Below are 20,883 nucleotides of genomic sequence, written 5' to 3'. Positions count from 1 at the left end.
TGGATCTGCTAAAAAGTCAAACATAATCGGACGGAGGGAGTAAACGTTTTTACGTCGTATCACTATAGAGTGCGTGAAATCGGGGAGAAATAGGAGTCCACGATGAGAACAAGTAGTACCTATTGTAAAATACTAACGGATGCGATCATACCAGCACTAATCCACCGGATCCCATCAGAACTCCGAAGTTAAGCGTGCTTGGGCGAGAGTAGTACTAGGATGGGTGACCTCCTGGGAAGTCCTCGTGTTGCATCCCTTTTTCTACTTTTTTTTTCCCTTTTTCTACTTTTTTTTTTTGTCTCGTCGGAGAGATGGAGAAGAGGGGATGAAAATAACCTGCCAAAGGCGGGTTAGGATCGTCGGATTTGCCAAAAAAACGTTGTTTTCTGTGTCATCCGTCTATTTTTCAGAATTTTGTGTAACTCGAGTAATTTAAAACTGGAATAACTCGTCGTACGTATTATAAACCGATGACAGCGATTTGGAGACATAAAAATATGTCCGGAAATATTTATTACTAATTTCATTAGCATTTCCCAATCTACCCTTTACTTTTAATAAGAATAAAAAGTTTCAGTTATTTCTACACTACTTCCGACATATTATTTATTTGAATACTCCAAATTTAATATAGGTAATTTAGGAAAAATCTTTTAGTGAGAGAACAATAAATAAAAATTGGATCTGCTAAAAAGTCAAACATAATCGGACGGAGGGAGTAAACGTTTTTACATCGTATCACTATAGAGTGCGTGAAATCGGGGAGAAATAGGAGTCCACGATGAGAACAAGTAGTACCCATTGTAAAATACTAACGGATGCGATCATACCAGCACTAATCCACCGGATCCCATCAGAACTCCGAAGTTAAGCGTGCTTGGGCGAGAGTAGTACTAGGATGGGTGACCTCCTGGGAAGTCCTCGTGTTGCATCCCTTTTTCTACTTTTTTTTTCCCTTTTTCTACTTTTTTTTTTTGTCTCGTCGGAGAGATGGAGAAGAGGGGATGAAAATAACCTGCCAAAGGCGGGTTAGGATCGTCGGATTTGCCAAAAAAACGTTGTTTTCTGTGTCATCCGTCTATTTTTCAGAATTTTGTGTAACTCGAGTAATTTAAAACTGGAATAACTCGTCGTACGTATTATAAACCGATGACAGCGATTTGGAGACATAAAAATATGTCCGGAAATATTTATTACTAATTTCATTAGCATTTCCCAATCTACCCTTTACTTTTAATAAGAATAAAAAGTTTCAGTTATTTCTACACTACTTCCGACATATTATTTATTTGAATACTCCAAATTTAATATAGGTAATTTAGGAAAAATCTTTTAGTGAGAGAACAATAAATAAAAATTGGATCTGCTAAAAAGTCAAACATAATCGGACGGAGGGAGTAAACGTTTTTACGTCGTATCACTATAGAGTGCGTGAAATCGGGGAGAAATAGGAGTCCACGATGAGAACAAGTAGTACCTATTGTAAAATAATAACGGATGCGATCATACCAGCACTAATCCACCGGATCCCATCAGAACTCCGAAGTTAAGCGTGCTTGGGCGAGAGTAGTACTAGGATGGGTGACCTCCTGGGAAGTCCTCGTGTTGCATCCCTTTTTCTACTTTTTTTTTTCCCTTTTTCTACTTTTTTTTTTTGTCTCGTCGGAGAGATGGAGAAGAGGGGATGAAAATAACCTGCCAAAGGCGGGTTAGGATCGTCGGATTTGCCAAAAAAACGTTGTTTTCTGTGTCATCCGTCTATTTTTCAGAATTTTGTGTAACTCGAGTAATTTAAAACTGGAATAACTCGTCGTACGTATTATAAACCGATGACAGCGATTTGGAGACATAAAAATATGTCCGGAAATATTTATTACTAATTTCATTAGCATTTCCCAATCTACCCTTTACTTTTAATAAGAATAAAAAGTTTCAGTTATTTCTACACTACTTCCGACATATTATTTATTTGAATACTCCAAATTAAATATAGGTAATTTAGGAAAAATCTTTTAGTGAGAGAACAATAAATAAAAATTGGATCTGCTAAAAAGTCAAACATAATCGGACGGAGGGAGTAAACGTTTTTACATCGTATCACTATAGAGTGCGTGAAATCGGGGAGAAATAGGAGTCCACGATGAGAACAAGTAGTACCCATTATAAAATACTAACGGATGCGATCATACCAGCACTAATCCACCGGATCCCATCAGAACTCCGAAGTTAAGCGTGCTTGGGCGAGAGTAGTACTAGGATGGGTGACCTCCTGGGAAGTCCTCGTGTTGCATCCCTTTTTCTACTTTTTTTTTCCCTTTTTCTACTTTTTTTTTTTTGTCTCGTCGGAGAGATGGAGAAGAGGGGATGAAAATAACCTGCCAAAGGCGGGTTAGGATCGTCGGATTTGCCAAAAAAACGTTGTTTTCTGTGTCATCCGTCTATTTTTCAGAATTTTGTGTAACTCGAGTAATTTAAAACTGGAATAACTCGTCGTACGTATTATAAACCGATGACAGCGATTTGGAGACATAAAAATATGTCCGGAAATATTTATTACTAATTTCATTAGCATTTCCCAATCTACCCTTTACTTTTAATAAGAATAAAAAGTTTCAGTTATTTCTACACTACTTCCGACATATTATTTATTTGAATACTCCAAATTTAATATAGGTAATTTAGGAAAAATCTTTTAGTGAGAGAACAATAAATAAAAATTGGATCTGCTAAAAAGTCAAACATAATCGGACGGAGGGAGTAAACGTTTTTACGTCGTATCACTATAGAGTGCGTGAAATCGGGGAGAAATAGGAGTCCACGATGAGAACAAGTAGTACCTATTGTAAAATACTAACGGATGCGATCATACCAGCACTAATCCACCGGATCCCATCAGAACTCCGAAGTTAAGCGTGCTTGGGCGAGAGTAGTACTAGGATGGGTGACCTCCTGGGAAGTCCTCGTGTTGCATCCCTTTTTCTACTTTTTTTTTCCCTTTTTCTACTTTTTTTTTTTGTCTCGTCGGAGAGATGGAGAAGAGGGGATGAAAATAACCTGCCAAAGGCGGGTTAGGATCGTCGGATTTGCCAAAAAAACGTTGTTTTCTGTGTCATCCGTCTATTTTTCAGAATTTTGTGTAACTCGAGTAATTTAAAACTGGAATAACTCGTCGTACGTATTATAAACCGATGACAGCGATTTGGAGACATAAAAATATGTCCGGAAATATTTATTACTAATTTCATTAGCATTTCCCAATCTACCCTTTACTTTTAATAAGAATAAAAAGTTTCAGTTATTTCTACACTACTTCCGACATATTATTTATTTGAATACTCCAAATTTAATATAGGTAATTTAGGAAAAATCTTTTAGTGAGAGAACAATAAATAAAAATTGGATCTGCTAAAAAGTCAAACATAATCGGACGGAGGGAGTAAACGTTTTTACGTCGTATCACTATAGAGTGCGTGAAATCGGGGAGAAATAGGAGTCCACGATGAGAACAAGTAGTACCCATTGTAAAATACTAACGGATGCGATCATACCAGCACTAATCCACCGGATCCCATCAGAACTCCGAAGTTAAGCGTGCTTGGGCGAGAGTAGTACTAGGATGGGTGACCTCCTGGGAAGTCCTCGTGTTGCATCCCTTTTTCTACTTTTTTTTTCCCTTTTTCTACTTTTTTTTTTTTTGTCTCGTCGGATAGATGGAGAAGAGGGGAAGAAAATAACCTGCCAAAGGCGGGTTAGGATCGTCGGATTTGCCAAAAAAACGTTGTTTTCTGTGTCATCCGTCTATTTTTCAGAATTTTGTGTAACTCGAGTAATTTAAAACTGGAATAACTCGTCGTACGTATTATAAACCGATGACAGCGATTTGGAGACATAAAAATATGTCCGGAAATATTTATTACTAATTTCATTAGCATTTCCCAATCTACCCTTTACTTTTAATAAGAATAAAAAGTTTCAGTTATTTCTACACTACTTCCGACATATTATTTATTTGAATACTCCAAATTTAATATAGGTAATTTAGGAAAAATCTTTTAGTGAGAGAACAATAAATAAAAATTGGATCTGCTAAAAAGTCAAACATAATCGGACGGAGGGAGTAAACGTTTTTACGTCGTATCACTATAGAGTGCGTGAAATCGGGGAGAAATAGGAGTCCACGATGAGAACAAGTAGTACCTATTGTAAAATACTAACGGATGCGATCATACCAGCACTAATCCACCGGATCCCATCAGAACTCCGAAGTTAAGCGTGCTTGGGCGAGAGTAGTACTAGGATGGGTGACCTCCTGGGAAGTCCTCGTGTTGCATCCCTTTTTCTACTTTTTTTTTCCCTTTTTCTACTTTTTTTTTTGTCTCGTCGGAGAGATGGAGAAGAGGGGATGAAAATAACCTGCCAAAGGCGGGTTAGGATCGTCGGATTTGCCAAAAAAACGTTGTTTTCTGTGTCATCCGTCTATTTTTCAGAATTTTGTGTAACTCGAGTAATTTAAAACTGGAATAACTCGTCGTACGTATTATAAACCGATGACAGCGATTTGGAGACATAAAAATATGTCCGGAAATATTTATTACTAATTTCATTAGCATTTCCCAATCTACCCTTTACTTTTAATAAGAATAAAAAGTTTCAGTTATTTCTACACTACTTCCGACATATTATTTATTTGAATACTCCAAATTTAATATAGGTAATTTAGGAAAAATCTTTTAGTGAGAGAACAATAAATAAAAATTGGATCTGCTAAAAAGTCAAACATAATCGGACGGAGGGAGTAAACGTTTTTACATCGTATCACTATAGAGTGCATGAAATCGGGGAGAAATAGGAGTCCACGATGAGAACAAGTAGTACCCATTGTAAAATACTAACGGATGCGATCATACCAGCACTAATCCACCGGATCCCATCAGAACTCCGAAGTTAAGCGTGCTTGGGCGAGAGTAGTACTAGGATGGGTGACCTCCTGGGAAGTCCTCGTGTTGCATCCCTTTTTCTACTTTTTTTTTCCCTTTTTCTACTTTTTTTTTTTTGTCTCGTCGGAGAGATGGAGAAGAGGGGAAGAAAATAACCTGCCAAAGGCGGGTTAGGATCGTCGGATTTGCCAAAAAAACGTTGTTTTCTGTGTCATCCGTCTATTTTTAAGAATTTTGTGTAACTCGAGTAATTTAAAACTGGAATAACTCGTCGTACGTATTATAAACCGATGACAGCGATTTGGAGACATAAAAATATGTCCGGAAATATTTATTACTAATTTCATTGGCATTTCCCAATCTACCCTTTACTTTTAATAAGAATAAAAAGTTTCAGTTATTTCTACACTACTTCCGACATATTATTTATTTGAATACTCCAAATTTAATATAGGTAATTTAGGAAAAATCTTTTAGTGAGAGAACAATAAATAAAAATTGGATCTGCTAAAAAGTCAAACATAATCGGACGGAGGGAGTAAACGTTTTTACGTCGTATCACTATAGAGTGCGTGAAATCGGGGAGAAATAGGAGTCCACGATGAGAACAAGTAGTACCTATTGTAAAATACTAACGGATGCGATCATACCAGCACTAATCCACCGGATCCCATCAGAACTCCGAAGTTAAGCGTGCTTGGGCGAGAGTAGTACTAGGATGGGTGACCTCCTGGGAAGTCCTCGTGTTGCATCCCTTTTTCTACTTTTTTTTTCCCTTTTTCTACTTTTTTTTTTTGTCTCGTCGGAGAGATGGAGAAGAGGGGATGAAAATAACCTGCCAAAGGCGGGTTAGGATCGTCGGATTTGCCAAAAAAACGTTGTTTTCTGTGTCATCCGTCTATTTTTCAGAATTTTGTGTAACTCGAGTAATTTAAAACTGGAATAACTCGTCGTACGTATTATAAACCGATGACAGCGATTTGGAGACATAAAAATATGTCCGGAAATATTTATTACTAATTTCATTAGCATTTCCCAATCTACCCTTTACTTTTAATAAGAATAAAAAGTTTCAGTTATTTCTACACTACTTCCGACATATTATTTATTTGAATACTCCAAATTTAATATAGGTAATTTAGGAAAAATCTTTTAGTGAGAGAACAATAAATAAAAATTGGATCTGCTAAAAAGTCAAACATAATCGGACGGAGGGAGTAAACGTTTTTACATCGTATCACTATAGAGTGCGTGAAATCGGGGAGAAATAGGAGTCCACGATGAGAACAAGTAGTACCCATTGTAAAATACTAACGGATGCGATCATACCAGCACTAATCCACCGGATCCCATCAGAACTCCGAAGTTAAGCGTGCTTGGGCGAGAGTAGTACTAGGATGGGTGACCTCCTGGGAAGTCCTCGTGTTGCATCCCTTTTTCTACTTTTTTTTTCCCTTTTTCTACTTTTTTTTTTTTGTCTCGTCGGAGAGATGGAGAAGAGGGGATGAAAATAACCTGCCAAAGGCGGGTTAGGATCGTCGGATTTGCCAAAAAAACGTTGTTTTCTGTGTCATCCGTCTATTTTTCAGAATTTTGTGTAACTCGAGTAATTTAAAACTGGAATAACTCGTCGTACGTATTATAAACCGATGACAGCGATTTGGAGACATAAAAATATGTCCGGAAATATTTATTACTAATTTCATTAGCATTTCCCAATCTACCCTTTACTTTTAATAAGAATAAAAAGTTTCAGTTATTTCTACACTACTTCCGACATATTATTTATTTGAATACTCCAAATTTAATATAGGTAATTTAGGAAAAATCTTTTAGTGAGAGAACAATAAATAAAAATTGGATCTGCTAAAAAGTCAAACATAATCGGACGGAGGGAGTAAACGTTTTTACGTCGTATCACTATAGAGTGCGTGAAATCGGGGAGAAATAGGAGTCCACGATGAGAACAAGTAGTACCTATTGTAAAATAATAACGGATGCGATCATACCAGCACTAATCCACCGGATCCCATCAGAACTCCGAAGTTAAGCGTGCTTGGGCGAGAGTAGTACTAGGATGGGTGACCTCCTGGGAAGTCCTCGTGTTGCATCCCTTTTTCTACTTTTTTTTTTCCCTTTTTCTACTTTTTTTTTTTGTCTCGTCGGAGAGATGGAGAAGAGGGGATGAAAATAACCTGCCAAAGGCGGGTTAGGATCGTCGGATTTGCCAAAAAAACGTTGTTTTCTGTGTCATCCGTCTATTTTTCAGAATTTTGTGTAACTCGAGTAATTTAAAACTGGAATAACTCGTCGTACGTATTATAAACCGATGACAGCGATTTGGAGACATAAAAATATGTCCGGAAATATTTATTACTAATTTCATTAGCATTTCCCAATCTACCCTTTACTTTTAATAAGAATAAAAAGTTTCAGTTATTTCTACACTACTTCCGACATATTATTTATTTGAATACTCCAAATTAAATATAGGTAATTTAGGAAAAATCTTTTAGTGAGAGAACAATAAATAAAAATTGGATCTGCTAAAAAGTCAAACATAATCGGACGGAGGGAGTAAACGTTTTTACATCGTATCACTATAGAGTGCGTGAAATCGGGGAGAAATAGGAGTCCACGATGAGAACAAGTAGTACCCATTGTAAAATACTAACGGATGCGATCATACCAGCACTAATCCACCGGATCCCATCAGAACTCCGAAGTTAAGCGTGCTTGGGCGAGAGTAGTACTAGGATGGGTGACCTCCTGGGAAGTCCTCGTGTTGCATCCCTTTTTCTACTTTTTTTTTCCCTTTTTCTACTTTTTTTTTTTTGTCTCGTCGGAGAGATGGAGAAGAGGGGATGAAAATAACCTGCCAAAGGCGGGTTAGGATCGTCGGATTTGCCAAAAAAACGTTGTTTTCTGTGTCATCCGTCTATTTTTCAGAATTTTGTGTAACTCGAGTAATTTAAAACTGGAATAACTCGTCGTACGTATTATAAACCGATGACAGCGATTTGGAGACATAAAAATATGTCCGGAAATATTTATTACTAATTTCATTAGCATTTCCCAATCTACCCTTTACTTTTAATAAGAATAAAAAGTTTCAGTTATTTCTACACTACTTCCGACATATTATTTATTTGAATACTCCAAATTTAATATAGGTAATTTAGGAAAAATCTTTTAGTGAGAGAACAATAAATAAAAATTGGATCTGCTAAAAAGTCAAACATAATCGGACGGAGGGAGTAAACGTTTTTACGTCGTATCACTATAGAGTGCGTGAAATCGGGGAGAAATAGGAGTCCACGATGAGAACAAGTAGTACCTATTGTAAAATACTAACGGATGCGATCATACCAGCACTAATCCACCGGATCCCATCAGAACTCCGAAGTTAAGCGTGCTTGGGCGAGAGTAGTACTAGGATGGGTGACCTCCTGGGAAGTCCTCGTGTTGCATCCCTTTTTCTACTTTTTTTTTCCCTTTTTCTACTTTTTTTTTTTGTCTCGTCGGAGAGATGGAGAAGAGGGGATGAAAATAACCTGCCAAAGGCGGGTTAGGATCGTCGGATTTGCCAAAAAAACGTTGTTTTCTGTGTCATCCGTCTATTTTTCAGAATTTTGTGTAACTCGAGTAATTTAAAACTGGAATAACTCGTCGTACGTATTATAAACCGATGACAGCGATTTGGAGACATAAAAATATGTCCGGAAATATTTATTACTAATTTCATTAGCATTTCCCAATCTACCCTTTACTTTTAATAAGAATAAAAAGTTTCAGTTATTTCTACACTACTTCCGACATATTATTTATTTGAATACTCCAAATTTAATATAGGTAATTTAGGAAAAATCTTTTAGTGAGAGAACAATAAATAAAAATTGGATCTGCTAAAAAGTCAAACATAATCGGACGGAGGGAGTAAACGTTTTTACGTCGTATCACTATAGAGTGCGTGAAATCGGGGAGAAATAGGAGTCCACGATGAGAACAAGTAGTACCCATTGTAAAATACTAACGGATGCGATCATACCAGCACTAATCCACCGGATCCCATCAGAACTCCGAAGTTAAGCGTGCTTGGGCGAGAGTAGTACTAGGATGGGTGACCTCCTGGGAAGTCCTCGTGTTGCATCCCTTTTTCTACTTTTTTTTTCCCTTTTTCTACTTTTTTTTTTTGTCTCGTCGGAGAGATGGAGAAGAGGGGATGAAAATAACCTGCCAAAGGCGGGTTAGGATCGTCGGATTTGCCAAAAAAACGTTGTTTTCTGTGTCATCCGTCTATTTTTCAGAATTTTGTGTAACTCGAGTAATTTAAAACTGGAATAACTCGTCGTACGTATTATAAACCGATGACAGCGATTTGGAGACATAAAAATATGTCCGGAAATATTTATTACTAATTTCATTAGCATTTCCCAATCTACCCTTTACTTTTAATAAGAATAAAAAGTTTCAGTTATTTCTACACTACTTCCGACATATTATTTATTTGAATACTCCAAATTTAATATAGGTAATTTAGGAAAAATCTTTTAGTGAGAGAACAATAAATAAAAATTGGATCTGCTAAAAAGTCAAACATAATCGGACGGAGGGAGTAAACGTTTTTACGTCGTATCACTATAGAGTGCGTGAAATCGGGGAGAAATAGGAGTCCACGATGAGAACAAGTAGTACCTATTGTAAAATACTAACGGATGCGATCATACCAGCACTAATCCACCGGATCCCATCAGAACTCCGAAGTTAAGCGTGCTTGGGCGAGAGTAGTACTAGGATGGGTGACCTCCTGGGAAGTCCTCGTGTTGCATCCCTTTTTCTACTTTTTTTTTCCCTTTTTCTACTTTTTTTTTTGTCTCGTCGGAGAGATGGAGAAGAGGGGATGAAAATAACCTGCCAAAGGCGGGTTAGGATCGTCGGATTTGCCAAAAAAACGTTGTTTTCTGTGTCATCCGTCTATTTTTCAGAATTTTGTGTAACTCGAGTAATTTAAAACTGGAATAACTCGTCGTACGTATTATAAACCGATGACAGCGATTTGGAGACATAAAAATATGTCCGGAAATATTTATTACTAATTTCATTAGCATTTCCCAATCTACCCTTTACTTTTAATAAGAATAAAAAGTTTCAGTTATTTCTACACTACTTCCGACATATTATTTATTTGAATACTCCAAATTTAATATAGGTAATTTAGGAAAAATCTTTTAGTGAGAGAACAATAAATAAAAATTGGATCTGCTAAAAAGTCAAACATAATCGGACGGAGGGAGTAAACGTTTTTACATCGTATCACTATAGAGTGCATGAAATCGGGGAGAAATAGGAGTCCACGATGAGAACAAGTAGTACCCATTGTAAAATACTAACGGATGCGATCATACCAGCACTAATCCACCGGATCCCATCAGAACTCCGAAGTTAAGCGTGCTTGGGCGAGAGTAGTACTAGGATGGGTGACCTCCTGGGAAGTCCTCGTGTTGCATCCCTTTTTCTACTTTTTTTTTCCTTTTTTCTACTTTTTTTTTTTTGTCTCGTCGGAGAGATGGAGAAGAGGGGAAGAAAATAACCTGCCAAAGGCGGGTTAGGATCGTCGGATTTGCCAAAAAAACGTTGTTTTCTGTGTCATCCGTCTATTTTTAAGAATTTTGTGTAACTCGAGTAATTTAAAACTGGAATAACTCGTCGTACGTATTATAAACCGATGACAGCGATTTGGAGACATAAAAATATGTCCGGAAATATTTATTACTAATTTCATTGGCATTTCCCAATCTACCCTTTACTTTTAATAAGAATAAAAAGTTTCAGTTATTTCTACACTACTTCCGACATATTATTTATTTGAATACTCCAAATTTAATATAGGTAATTTAGGAAAAATCTTTTAGTGAGAGAACAATAAATAAAAATTGGATCTGCTAAAAAGTCAAACATAATCGGACGGAGGGAGTAAACGTTTTTACGTCGTATCACTATAGAGTGCGTGAAATCGGGGAGAAATAGGAGTCCACGATGAGAACAAGTAGTACCTATTGTAAAATACTAACGGATGCGATCATACCAGCACTAATCCAAAGGATCCCATCAGAACTCCGAAGTTAAGCGTGCTTGGGCGAGAGTAGTACTAGGATGGGTGACCTCCTGGGAAGTCCTCGTGTTGCATCCCTTTTTCTACTTTTTTTTTCCCTTTTTCTACTTTTTTTTTTTTGTCTCGTCGGAGAGATGGAGAAGAGGGGATGAAAATAACCTGCCAAAGGCGGGTTAGGATCGTCGGATTTGCCAAAAAAACGTTGTTTTCTGTGTCATCCGTCTATTTTTCAGAATTTTGTGTAACTCGAGTAATTTAAAACTGGAATAACTCGTCGTACGTATTATAAACCGATGACAGCGATTTGGAGACATAAAAATATGTCCGGAAATATTTATTACTAATTTCATTAGCATTTCCCAATCTACCCTTTACTTTTAATAAGAATAAAAAGTTTCAGTTATTTCTACACTACTTCCGACATATTATTTATTTGAATACTCCAAATTTAATATAGGTAATTTAGGAAAAATCTTTTAGTGAGAGAACAATAAATAAAAATTGGATCTGCTAAAAAGTCAAACATAATCGGACGGAGGGAGTAAACGTTTTTACATCGTATCACTATAGAGTGCGTGAAATCGGGGAGAAATAGGAGTCCACGATGAGAACAAGTAGTACCCATTGTAAAATACTAACGGATGCGATCATACCAGCACTAATCCACCGGATCCCATCAGAACTCCGAAGTTAAGCGTGCTTGGGCGAGAGTAGTACTAGGATGGGTGACCTCCTGGGAAGTCCTCGTGTTGCATCCCTTTTTCTACTTTTTTTTTCCCTTTTTCTACTTTTTTTTTTTTGTCTCGTCGGAGAGATGGAGAAGAGGGGATGAAAATAACCTGCCAAAGGCGGGTTAGGATCGTCGGATTTGCCAAAAAAACGTTGTTTTCTGTGTCATCCGTCTATTTTTCAGAATTTTGTGTAACTCGAGTAATTTAAAACTGGAATAACTCGTCGTACGTATTATAAACCGATGACAGCGATTTGGAGACATAAAAATATGTCCGGAAATATTTATTACTAATTTCATTAGCATTTCCCAATCTACCCTTTACTTTTAATAAGAATAAAAAGTTTCAGTTATTTCTACACTACTTCCGACATATTATTTATTTGAATACTCCAAATTTAATATAGGTAATTTAGGAAAAATCTTTTAGTGAGAGAACAATAAATAAAAATTGGATCTGCTAAAAAGTCAAACATAATCGGACGGAGGGAGTAAACGTTTTTACGTCGTATCACTATAGAGTGCGTGAAATCGGGGAGAAATAGGAGTCCACGATGAGAACAAGTAGTACCTATTGTAAAATAATAACGGATGCGATCATACCAGCACTAATCCACCGGATCCCATCAGAACTCCGAAGTTAAGCGTGCTTGGGCGAGAGTAGTACTAGGATGGGTGACCTCCTGGGAAGTCCTCGTGTTGCATCCCTTTTTCTACTTTTTTTTTTCCCTTTTTCTACTTTTTTTTTTTGTCTCGTCGGAGAGATGGAGAAGAGGGGATGAAAATAACCTGCCAAAGGCGGGTTAGGATCGTCGGATTTGCCAAAAAAACGTTGTTTTCTGTGTCATCCGTCTATTTTTCAGAATTTTGTGTAACTCGAGTAATTTAAAACTGGAATAACTCGTCGTACGTATTATAAACCGATGACAGCGATTTGGAGACATAAAAATATGTCCGGAAATATTTATTACTAATTTCATTAGCATTTCCCAATCTACCCTTTACTTTTAATAAGAATAAAAAGTTTCAGTTATTTCTACACTACTTCCGACATATTATTTATTTGAATACTCCAAATTAAATATAGGTAATTTAGGAAAAATCTTTTAGTGAGAGAACAATAAATAAAAATTGGATCTGCTAAAAAGTCAAACATAATCGGACGGAGGGAGTAAACGTTTTTACATCGTATCACTATAGAGTGCGTGAAATCGGGGAGAAATAGGAGTCCACGATGAGAACAAGTAGTACCCATTGTAAAATACTAACGGATGCGATCATACCAGCACTAATCCACCGGATCCCATCAGAACTCCGAAGTTAAGCGTGCTTGGGCGAGAGTAGTACTAGGATGGGTGACCTCCTGGGAAGTCCTCGTGTTGCATCCCTTTTTCTACTTTTTTTTTCCCTTTTTCTACTTTTTTTTTTTTGTCTCGTCGGAGAGATGGAGAAGAGGGGATGAAAATAACCTGCCAAAGGCGGGTTAGGATCGTCGGATTTGCCAAAAAAACGTTGTTTTCTGTGTCATCCGTCTATTTTTCAGAATTTTGTGTAACTCGAGTAATTTAAAACTGGAATAACTCGTCGTACGTATTATAAACCGATGACAGCGATTTGGAGACATAAAAATATGTCCGGAAATATTTATTACTAATTTCATTAGCATTTCCCAATCTACCCTTTACTTTTAATAAGAATAAAAAGTTTCAGTTATTTCTACACTACTTCCGACATATTATTTATTTGAATACTCCAAATTTAATATAGGTAATTTAGGAAAAATCTTTTAGTGAGAGAACAATAAATAAAAATTGGATCTGCTAAAAAGTCAAACATAATCGGACGGAGGGAGTAAACGTTTTTACGTCGTATCACTATAGAGTGCGTGAAATCGGGGAGAAATAGGAGTCCACGATGAGAACAAGTAGTACCTATTGTAAAATACTAACGGATGCGATCATACCAGCACTAATCCACCGGATCCCATCAGAACTCCGAAGTTAAGCGTGCTTGGGCGAGAGTAGTACTAGGATGGGTGACCTCCTGGGAAGTCCTCGTGTTGCATCCCTTTTTCTACTTTTTTTTTCCCTTTTTCTACTTTTTTTTTTTGTCTCGTCGGAGAGATGGAGAAGAGGGGATGAAAATAACCTGCCAAAGGCGGGTTAGGATCGTCGGATTTGCCAAAAAAACGTTGTTTTCTGTGTCATCCGTCTATTTTTCAGAATTTTGTGTAACTCGAGTAATTTAAAACTGGAATAACTCGTCGTACGTATTATAAACCGATGACAGCGATTTGGAGACATAAAAATATGTCCGGAAATATTTATTACTAATTTCATTAGCATTTCCCAATCTACCCTTTACTTTTAATAAGAATAAAAAGTTTCAATTATTTCTACACTACTTCCGACATATTATTTATTTGAATACTCCAAATTTAATATAGGTAATTTAGGAAAAATCTTTTAGTGAGAGAACAATAAATAAAAATTGGATCTGCTAAAAAGTCAAACATAATCGGACGGAGGGAGTAAACGTTTTTACGTCGTATCACTATAGAGTGCGTGAAATCGGGGAGAAATAGGAGTCCACGATGAGAACAAGTAGTACCCATTGTAAAATACTAACGGATGCGATCATACCAGCACTAATCCACCGGATCCCATCAGAACTCCGAAGTTAAGCGTGCTTGGGCGAGAGTAGTATTAGGATGGGTGACCTCCTGGGAAGTCCTCGTGTTGCATCCCTTTTTCTACTTTTTTTTTCCCTTTTTCTACTTTTTTTTTTTGTCTCGTCGGAGAGATGGAGAAGAGGGGATGAAAATAACCTGCCAAAGGCGGGTTAGGATCGTCGGATTTGCCAAAAAAACGTTGTTTTCTGTGTCATCCGTCTATTTTTCAGAATTTTGTGTAACTCGAGTAATTTAAAACTGGAATAACTCGTCGTACGTATTATAAACCGATGACAGCGATTTGGAGACATAAAAATATGTCCGGAAATATTTATTACTAATTTCATTAGCATTTCCCAATCTACCCTTTACTTTTAATAAGAATAAAAAGTTTCAGTTATTTCTACACTACTTCCGACATATTATTTATTTGAATACTCCAAATTTAATATAGGTAATTTAGGAAAAATCTTTTAGTGAGAGAACAATAAATAAAAATTGGATCTGCTAAAAAGTCAAACATAATCGGACGGAGGGAGTAAACGTTTTTACGTCGTATCACTATAGAGTGCGTGAAATCGGGGAGAAATAGGAGTCCACGATGAGAACAAGTAGTACCCATTGTAAAATACTAACGGATGCGATCATACCAGCACTAATCCACCGGATCCCATCAGAACTCCGAAGTTAAGCGTGCTTGGGCGAGAGTAGTACTAGGATGGGTGACCTCCTGGGAAGTCCTCGTGTTGCATCCCTTTTTCTACTTTTTTTTTCCCTTTTTCTACTTTTTTTTTTTTGTCTCGTCGGAGAGATGGAGAAGAGGGGATGAAAATAACCTGCCAAAGGCGGGTTAGGATCGTCGGATTTGCCAAAAAAACGTTGTTTTCTGTGTCATCCGTCTATTTTTCAGAATTTTGTGTAACTCGAGTAATTTAAAACTGGAATAACTCGTCGTACGTATTATAAACCGATGACAGCGATTTGGAGACATAAAAATATGTCCGGAAATATTTATTACTAATTTCATTAGCATTTCCCAATCTACCCTTTACTTTTAATAAGAATAAAAAGTTTCAGTTATTTCTACACTACTTCCGACATATTATTTATTTGAATACTCCAAATTTAATATAGGTAATTTAGGAAAAATCTTTTAGTGAGAGAACAATAAATAAAAATTGGATCTGCTAAAAAGTCAAACATAATCGGACGGAGGGAGTAAACGTTTTTACGTCGTATCACTATAGAGTGCGTGAAATCGGGGAGAAATAGGAGTCCACGATGAGAACAAGTAGTACCCATTGTAAAATACTAACCGATGCGATCATACCAGCACTAATCCACCGGATCCCATCAGAACTCCGAAGTTAAGCGTGCTTGGGCGAGAGTAGTACTAAGATGGGTGACCTCCTGGGAAGTCCTCGTGTTGCATCCCTTTTTCTACTTTTTTTTTCCCTTTTTCTACTTTTTTTTTTTTGTCTCGTCGGAGAGATGGAGAAGAGGGGAAGAAAATAACCTGCCAAAGGCGGGTTAGGATCGTCGGATTTGCCAAAAAAACGTTGTTTTCTGTGTCATCCGTCTATTTTTCAGAATTTTGTGTAACTCGAGTAATTTAAAACTGGAATAACTCGTCGTACGTATTATAAACCGATGACAGCGAGTTGGAGACATAAAAATATGTCCGGAAATATTTATTACTAATTTCATTAGCATTTCCCAATCTACCCTTTACTTTTAATAAGAATAAAAAGTTTCAGTTATTTCTACACTACTTCCGACATATTATTTATTTGAATACTCCAAATTTAATATAGGTAATTTAGGAAAAATCTTTTAGTGAGAGAACAATAAATAAAAATTGGATCTGCTAAAAAGTCAAACATAATCGGACGGAGGGAGTAAACGTTTTTACGTCGTATCACTATAGAGTGCGTGAAATCGGGGAGAAATAGGAGTCCACGATGAGAACAAGTAGTACCCATTGTAAAATACTAACGGATGCGATCATACCAGCACTAATCCACCGGATCCCATCAGAACTCCGAAGTTAAGCGTGCTTGGGCGAGAGTGGTACTAGGATGGGTGACCTCCTGGGAAGTCCTCGTGTTGCATCCCTTTTTCTACTTTTTTTTTCCCTTTTTCTACTTTTTTTTTGTCTCGTCGGAGAGATGGAGAAGAGGGGAAGAAAATAACCTGCCAAAGGCGGGTTAGGATCGTCGGATTTGCCAAAAAAACGTTGTTTTCTGTGTCATCCGTCTATTTTTCAGAATTTTGTGTAACTCGAGTAATTTAAAACTGGAATAACTCGTCGTACGTATTATAAACCGATGACAGCGATTTGGAGACATAAAAATATGTCCGGAAATATTTATTACTAATTTCATTAGCATTTCCCAATCTACCCTTTACTTTTAATAAGAATAAAAAGTTTCAGTTATTTCTACACTACTTCCGACATATTATTTATTTGAATACTCCAAATTTAATATAGGTAATTTAGGAAAAATCTTTTAGTGAGAGAACAATAAATAAAAATTGGATCTGCTAAAAAGTCAAACATAATCGGACGGAGGGAGTAAACGTTTTTACGTCGTATCACTATAGAGTGCGTGAAATCGGGGAGAAATAGGAGTCCACGATGAGAACAAGTAGTACCCATTGTAAAATACTAAAGGATGCGATCATACCAGCACTAATCCACCGGATCCCATCAGAACTCCGAAGTTAAGCGTGCTTGGGCGAGAGTAGTACTAGGATGGGTGACCTCCTGGGAAGTCCTCGTGTTGCATCCCTTTTTCTACTTTTTTTTTCCCTTTTTCTACTTTTTTTTTTGTCTCGTCGGAGAGATGGAGAAGAGGGGAAGAAAATAACCTGCCAAAGGCGGGTTAGGATCGTCGGATTTGCCAAAAAAAACATTGTTTTCTGTGTCATCCGTCTATTTTTCAGAATTTTGTGTAACTCGAGTAATTTAAAACTGGAATAACTCGTCGTACGTATTATAAACCGATGACAGCGATTTGGAGACATAAAAATATGTCCGGAAATATTTATTACTAATTTCATTAGCATTTCCCAATCTACCCTTTACTTTTAATAAGAATAAAAAGTTTCAGTTATTTCTACACTACTTCCGACATATTATTTATTTGAATACTCCAAATTTAATATAGGTAATTTAGGAAAAATCTTTTAGTGAGAGAACAATAAATAAAAATTGGATCTGCTAAAAAGTCAAACATAATCGGACGGAGGGAGTAAACGTTTTTACGTCGTATCACTATAGAGTGCGTGAAATCGGGGAGAAATAGGAGTCCACGATGAGAACAAGTAGTACCTATTGTAAAATACTAACGGATGCGATCATACCAGCACTAATCCACCGGATCCCATCAGAACTCCGAAGTTAAGCGTGCTTGGGCGAGAGTAGTACTAGGATGGGTGACCTCCTGGGAAGTCCTCGTGTTGCATCCCTTTTTCTACTTTTTTTTTCCCTTTTTCTACTTTTTTTTTTTTGTCTCGTCGGAGAGATGGAGAAGAGGGGAAGAAAATAACCTGCCAAAGGCGGGTTAGGATCGTCGGATTTGCCAAAAAAACGTTGTTTTCTGTGTCATCCGTCTATTTTTCAGAATTTTGTGTAACTCGAGTAATTTAAAACTGGAATAACTCGTCGTACGTATTATAAACCGATGACAGCGATTTGGAGACATAAAAATATGTCCGGAAATATTTATTACTAATTTCATTAGCATTTCCCAATCTACCCTTTACTTTTAATAAGAATAAAAAGTTTCAGTTATTTCTACACTACTTCCGACATATTATTTATTTGAATACTCCAAATTTAATATAGTTAATTTAGGAAAAATCTTTTAGTGAGAGAACAATAAATAAAAATTGGATCTGCTAAAAAGTCAAACATAATCGGACGGAGGGAGTAAACGTTTTTACGTCGTATCACTATAGAGTGCGTGAAATCGGGGAGAAATAGGAGTCCACGATGAGAACAAGTAGTACCCATTGTAAAATACTAACGGATGCGATCATACCAGCACTAATCCACCGGATCCCATCAGAACTCCGAAGTTAAGCGTGCTTGGGCGAGAGTAGTACTAGGATGGGTGACCTCCTGGGAAGTCCTCGTGTTGCATCCCTTTTTCTACTTTTTTTTTCCCTTTTTCTACTTTTTTTTTTTGTCTCGTCGGAGAGATGGAGAAGAGGGGATGAAAATAACCTGCCAAAGGCGGGTTAGGATCGTCGGATTTGCCAAAAAAACGTTGTTTTCTGTGTCATCCGTCTATTTTTCAGAATTTTGTGTAACTCGAGTAATTTAAAACTGGAATAACTCGTCGTACGTATTATAAACCGATGACAGCGATTTGGAGACATAAAAATATGTCCGGAAATATTTATTACTAATTTCATTAGCATTTCCCAATCTACCCTTTACTTTTAATAGGAATAAAAAGTTTCAGTTATTTCTACACTACTTCCGACATATTATTTATTTGAATACTCCAAATTAAATATAGGTAATTTAGGAAAAATCTTTTAGTGAGAGAACAATAAATAAAAATTGGATCTGCTAAAAAGTCAAACATAATCGGACGGAGGGAGTAAACGTTTTTACATCGTATCACTATAGAGTGCGTGAAATCGGGGAGAAATAGGAGTCCACGATGAGAACAAGTAGTACCCATTGTAAAATACTAACGGATGCGATCATACCAGCACTAATCCACCGGATCCCATCAGAACTCCGAAGTTAAGCGTGCTTGGGCGAGAGTAGTACTAGGATGGGTGACCTCCTGGGAAGTCCTCGTGTTGCATCCCTTTTTCTACTTTTTTTTTCCCTTTTTCTACTTTTTTTTTTTTGTCTCGTCGGAGAGATGGAGAAGAGGGGATGAAAATAACCTGCCAAAGGCGGGTTAGGATCGTCGGATTTGCCAAAAAAACGTTGTTTTCTGTGTCATCCGTCTATTTTTCAGAATTTTGTGTAACTCGAGTAATTTAAAACTGGAATAACTCGTCGTACGTATTATAAACCGATGACAGCGATTTGGAGACATAAAAATATGTCCGGAAATATTTATTACTAATTTCATTAGCATTTCCCAATCTACCCTTTACTTTTAATAAGAATAAAAAGTTTCAGTTATTTCTACACTACTTCCGACATATTATTTATTTGAATACTCCAAATTTAATATAGGTAATTTAGGAAAAATCTTTTAGTGAGAGAACAATAAATAAAAATTGGATCTGCTAAAAAGTCAAACATAATCGGACGGAGGGAGTAAACGTTTTTATGTCGTATCACTATAGAGTGCGTGAAATCGGGGAGAAATAGGAGTCCACGATGAGAACAAGTAGTACCCATTGTAAAATACTAACGGATGCGATCATACCAGCACTAATCCTCCGGATCCCATCAGAACTCCGAAGTTAAGCGTGCTTGGGCGAGAGTAGTACTAGGATGGGTGACCTCCTGGGAAGTCCTCGTGTTGCATCCCTTTTTCTACTTTTTTTTTCCCTTTTTCTACTTTTTTTTTTTGTCTCGTCGGAGAGATGGAGAAGAGGGGAAGAAAATAACCTGCCAAAGGCGGGTTAGGATCGTCGGATTTGCCAAAAAAAACGTTGTTTTCTGTGTCATCCGTCTATTTTTCAGAATTTTGTGTAACTCGAGTAATTTAAAACTGGAATAACTCGTCGTACGTATTATAAACCGATGACAGCGATTTGGAGACATAAAAATATGTCCGGAAATATTTATTACTAATTTCATTAGCATTTCCCAATCTACCCTTTACTTTTAATAAGAATAAAAAGTTTCAGTTATTTCTACACTACTTCCGACATATTATTTATTTGAATACTCCAAATTTAATATAGGTAATTTAGGAAAAATCTTTTAGTGAGAGAACAATAAATAAAAATTGGATCTGCTAAAAAGTCAAACATAATCGGACGGAGGGAGTAAACGTTTTTACGTCGTATCACTATAGAGTGCGTGAAATCGGGGAGAAATAGGAGTCCACGATGAGAACAAGTAGTACCCATTGTAAAATACTAACGGATGCGATCATACCAGCACTAATCCACCGGATCCCATCAGAACTCCGAAGTTAAGCGTGCTTGGGCGAGAGTAGTACTAGGATGGGTGACCTCCTGGGAAGTCCTCGTGTTGCATCCCTTTTTCTACTTTTTTTTTCCCTTTTTCTACTTTTTTTTTTTGTCTCGTCGGAGAGATGGAGAAGAGGGGATGAAAATAACCTGCCAAAGGCGGGTTAGGATCGTCGGATTTGCCAAAAAAACGTTGTTTTCTGTGTCATCCGTCTATTTTTCAGAATTTTGTGTAACTCGAGTAATTTAAAACTGGAATAACTCGTCGTACGTATTATAAACCGATGACAGCGATTTGGAGACATAAAAATAT

At 36.9% G+C, this 20,883-nt stretch overlaps 31 non-coding genes across 31 annotated transcripts; all 31 read left to right on the top strand.

The window, feature by feature from the left end:
• Positions 1-137: 137 nt before the first annotated feature.
• LOC147531090 (5S ribosomal RNA) lies at positions 138-256 on the top strand. Its single transcript, XR_015228978.1, has one exon. It is a non-coding gene; the product is annotated as a 5S ribosomal RNA (ribosomal RNA).
• A 560-nt stretch (positions 257-816) lies between these two features.
• On the top strand, positions 817-935 carry LOC147531089 (5S ribosomal RNA). Its single transcript, XR_015228967.1, has one exon. It is a non-coding gene; the product is annotated as a 5S ribosomal RNA (ribosomal RNA).
• Positions 936-1,495: 560 nt separating this feature from the next.
• LOC147531088 (5S ribosomal RNA) lies at positions 1,496-1,614 on the top strand. Its single transcript, XR_015228956.1, has one exon. It is a non-coding gene; the product is annotated as a 5S ribosomal RNA (ribosomal RNA).
• Positions 1,615-2,175: 561 nt separating this feature from the next.
• LOC147531087 (5S ribosomal RNA) lies at positions 2,176-2,294 on the top strand. Its single transcript, XR_015228944.1, has one exon. It is a non-coding gene; the product is annotated as a 5S ribosomal RNA (ribosomal RNA).
• A 561-nt stretch (positions 2,295-2,855) lies between these two features.
• On the top strand, positions 2,856-2,974 carry LOC147531086 (5S ribosomal RNA). Its single transcript, XR_015228933.1, has one exon. It is a non-coding gene; the product is annotated as a 5S ribosomal RNA (ribosomal RNA).
• A 560-nt stretch (positions 2,975-3,534) lies between these two features.
• On the top strand, positions 3,535-3,653 carry LOC147531085 (5S ribosomal RNA). The gene has a single exon (XR_015228922.1). It is a non-coding gene; the product is annotated as a 5S ribosomal RNA (ribosomal RNA).
• Positions 3,654-4,215: 562 nt separating this feature from the next.
• LOC147531084 (5S ribosomal RNA) lies at positions 4,216-4,334 on the top strand. Its single transcript, XR_015228911.1, has one exon. It is a non-coding gene; the product is annotated as a 5S ribosomal RNA (ribosomal RNA).
• Positions 4,335-4,893: 559 nt separating this feature from the next.
• On the top strand, positions 4,894-5,012 carry LOC147531083 (5S ribosomal RNA). Its single transcript, XR_015228900.1, has one exon. It is a non-coding gene; the product is annotated as a 5S ribosomal RNA (ribosomal RNA).
• Positions 5,013-5,573: 561 nt separating this feature from the next.
• On the top strand, positions 5,574-5,692 carry LOC147531082 (5S ribosomal RNA). The gene has a single exon (XR_015228889.1). It is a non-coding gene; the product is annotated as a 5S ribosomal RNA (ribosomal RNA).
• Positions 5,693-6,252: 560 nt separating this feature from the next.
• On the top strand, positions 6,253-6,371 carry LOC147531081 (5S ribosomal RNA). Its single transcript, XR_015228878.1, has one exon. It is a non-coding gene; the product is annotated as a 5S ribosomal RNA (ribosomal RNA).
• A 561-nt stretch (positions 6,372-6,932) lies between these two features.
• On the top strand, positions 6,933-7,051 carry LOC147531080 (5S ribosomal RNA). Its single transcript, XR_015228866.1, has one exon. It is a non-coding gene; the product is annotated as a 5S ribosomal RNA (ribosomal RNA).
• Positions 7,052-7,612: 561 nt separating this feature from the next.
• Positions 7,613-7,731, top strand: LOC147531079 (5S ribosomal RNA). Its single transcript, XR_015228855.1, has one exon. It is a non-coding gene; the product is annotated as a 5S ribosomal RNA (ribosomal RNA).
• A 561-nt stretch (positions 7,732-8,292) lies between these two features.
• LOC147531078 (5S ribosomal RNA) lies at positions 8,293-8,411 on the top strand. Its single transcript, XR_015228844.1, has one exon. It is a non-coding gene; the product is annotated as a 5S ribosomal RNA (ribosomal RNA).
• Positions 8,412-8,971: 560 nt separating this feature from the next.
• Positions 8,972-9,090, top strand: LOC147531077 (5S ribosomal RNA). Its single transcript, XR_015228832.1, has one exon. It is a non-coding gene; the product is annotated as a 5S ribosomal RNA (ribosomal RNA).
• Positions 9,091-9,650: 560 nt separating this feature from the next.
• LOC147531076 (5S ribosomal RNA) lies at positions 9,651-9,769 on the top strand. Its single transcript, XR_015228821.1, has one exon. It is a non-coding gene; the product is annotated as a 5S ribosomal RNA (ribosomal RNA).
• A 559-nt stretch (positions 9,770-10,328) lies between these two features.
• Positions 10,329-10,447, top strand: LOC147531075 (5S ribosomal RNA). Its single transcript, XR_015228810.1, has one exon. It is a non-coding gene; the product is annotated as a 5S ribosomal RNA (ribosomal RNA).
• Positions 10,448-11,008: 561 nt separating this feature from the next.
• LOC147531074 (5S ribosomal RNA) lies at positions 11,009-11,127 on the top strand. The gene has a single exon (XR_015228975.1). It is a non-coding gene; the product is annotated as a 5S ribosomal RNA (ribosomal RNA).
• A 561-nt stretch (positions 11,128-11,688) lies between these two features.
• Positions 11,689-11,807, top strand: LOC147531073 (5S ribosomal RNA). The gene has a single exon (XR_015228799.1). It is a non-coding gene; the product is annotated as a 5S ribosomal RNA (ribosomal RNA).
• Positions 11,808-12,368: 561 nt separating this feature from the next.
• On the top strand, positions 12,369-12,487 carry LOC147531072 (5S ribosomal RNA). The gene has a single exon (XR_015228788.1). It is a non-coding gene; the product is annotated as a 5S ribosomal RNA (ribosomal RNA).
• Positions 12,488-13,048: 561 nt separating this feature from the next.
• On the top strand, positions 13,049-13,167 carry LOC147531071 (5S ribosomal RNA). Its single transcript, XR_015228777.1, has one exon. It is a non-coding gene; the product is annotated as a 5S ribosomal RNA (ribosomal RNA).
• A 561-nt stretch (positions 13,168-13,728) lies between these two features.
• Positions 13,729-13,847, top strand: LOC147531070 (5S ribosomal RNA). The gene has a single exon (XR_015228766.1). It is a non-coding gene; the product is annotated as a 5S ribosomal RNA (ribosomal RNA).
• Positions 13,848-14,407: 560 nt separating this feature from the next.
• Positions 14,408-14,526, top strand: LOC147531069 (5S ribosomal RNA). The gene has a single exon (XR_015228917.1). It is a non-coding gene; the product is annotated as a 5S ribosomal RNA (ribosomal RNA).
• A 560-nt stretch (positions 14,527-15,086) lies between these two features.
• On the top strand, positions 15,087-15,205 carry LOC147531068 (5S ribosomal RNA). The gene has a single exon (XR_015228755.1). It is a non-coding gene; the product is annotated as a 5S ribosomal RNA (ribosomal RNA).
• A 561-nt stretch (positions 15,206-15,766) lies between these two features.
• On the top strand, positions 15,767-15,885 carry LOC147531067 (5S ribosomal RNA). Its single transcript, XR_015228949.1, has one exon. It is a non-coding gene; the product is annotated as a 5S ribosomal RNA (ribosomal RNA).
• A 561-nt stretch (positions 15,886-16,446) lies between these two features.
• Positions 16,447-16,565, top strand: LOC147531066 (5S ribosomal RNA). The gene has a single exon (XR_015228918.1). It is a non-coding gene; the product is annotated as a 5S ribosomal RNA (ribosomal RNA).
• A 558-nt stretch (positions 16,566-17,123) lies between these two features.
• LOC147531065 (5S ribosomal RNA) lies at positions 17,124-17,242 on the top strand. The gene has a single exon (XR_015228744.1). It is a non-coding gene; the product is annotated as a 5S ribosomal RNA (ribosomal RNA).
• A 560-nt stretch (positions 17,243-17,802) lies between these two features.
• On the top strand, positions 17,803-17,921 carry LOC147531064 (5S ribosomal RNA). The gene has a single exon (XR_015228733.1). It is a non-coding gene; the product is annotated as a 5S ribosomal RNA (ribosomal RNA).
• Positions 17,922-18,482: 561 nt separating this feature from the next.
• LOC147531063 (5S ribosomal RNA) lies at positions 18,483-18,601 on the top strand. Its single transcript, XR_015228721.1, has one exon. It is a non-coding gene; the product is annotated as a 5S ribosomal RNA (ribosomal RNA).
• A 560-nt stretch (positions 18,602-19,161) lies between these two features.
• On the top strand, positions 19,162-19,280 carry LOC147531062 (5S ribosomal RNA). The gene has a single exon (XR_015228710.1). It is a non-coding gene; the product is annotated as a 5S ribosomal RNA (ribosomal RNA).
• Positions 19,281-19,841: 561 nt separating this feature from the next.
• On the top strand, positions 19,842-19,960 carry LOC147531061 (5S ribosomal RNA). The gene has a single exon (XR_015228914.1). It is a non-coding gene; the product is annotated as a 5S ribosomal RNA (ribosomal RNA).
• A 561-nt stretch (positions 19,961-20,521) lies between these two features.
• LOC147531060 (5S ribosomal RNA) lies at positions 20,522-20,640 on the top strand. The gene has a single exon (XR_015228699.1). It is a non-coding gene; the product is annotated as a 5S ribosomal RNA (ribosomal RNA).
• Positions 20,641-20,883: the final 243 nt, after the last annotated feature.

The sequence above is a fragment of the Eschscholzia californica genome, unplaced genomic scaffold, assembly GCF_041429995.1.
Source record: "Eschscholzia californica isolate CP2 unplaced genomic scaffold, dmEscCali1.0.p SCAF_6, whole genome shotgun sequence".
Taxonomy (NCBI): domain Eukaryota; kingdom Viridiplantae; phylum Streptophyta; class Magnoliopsida; order Ranunculales; family Papaveraceae; genus Eschscholzia; species Eschscholzia californica.
Note: the sequence above shows the minus strand (reverse complement) of the source record. Positions and strands in the feature narration are given on the sequence as shown.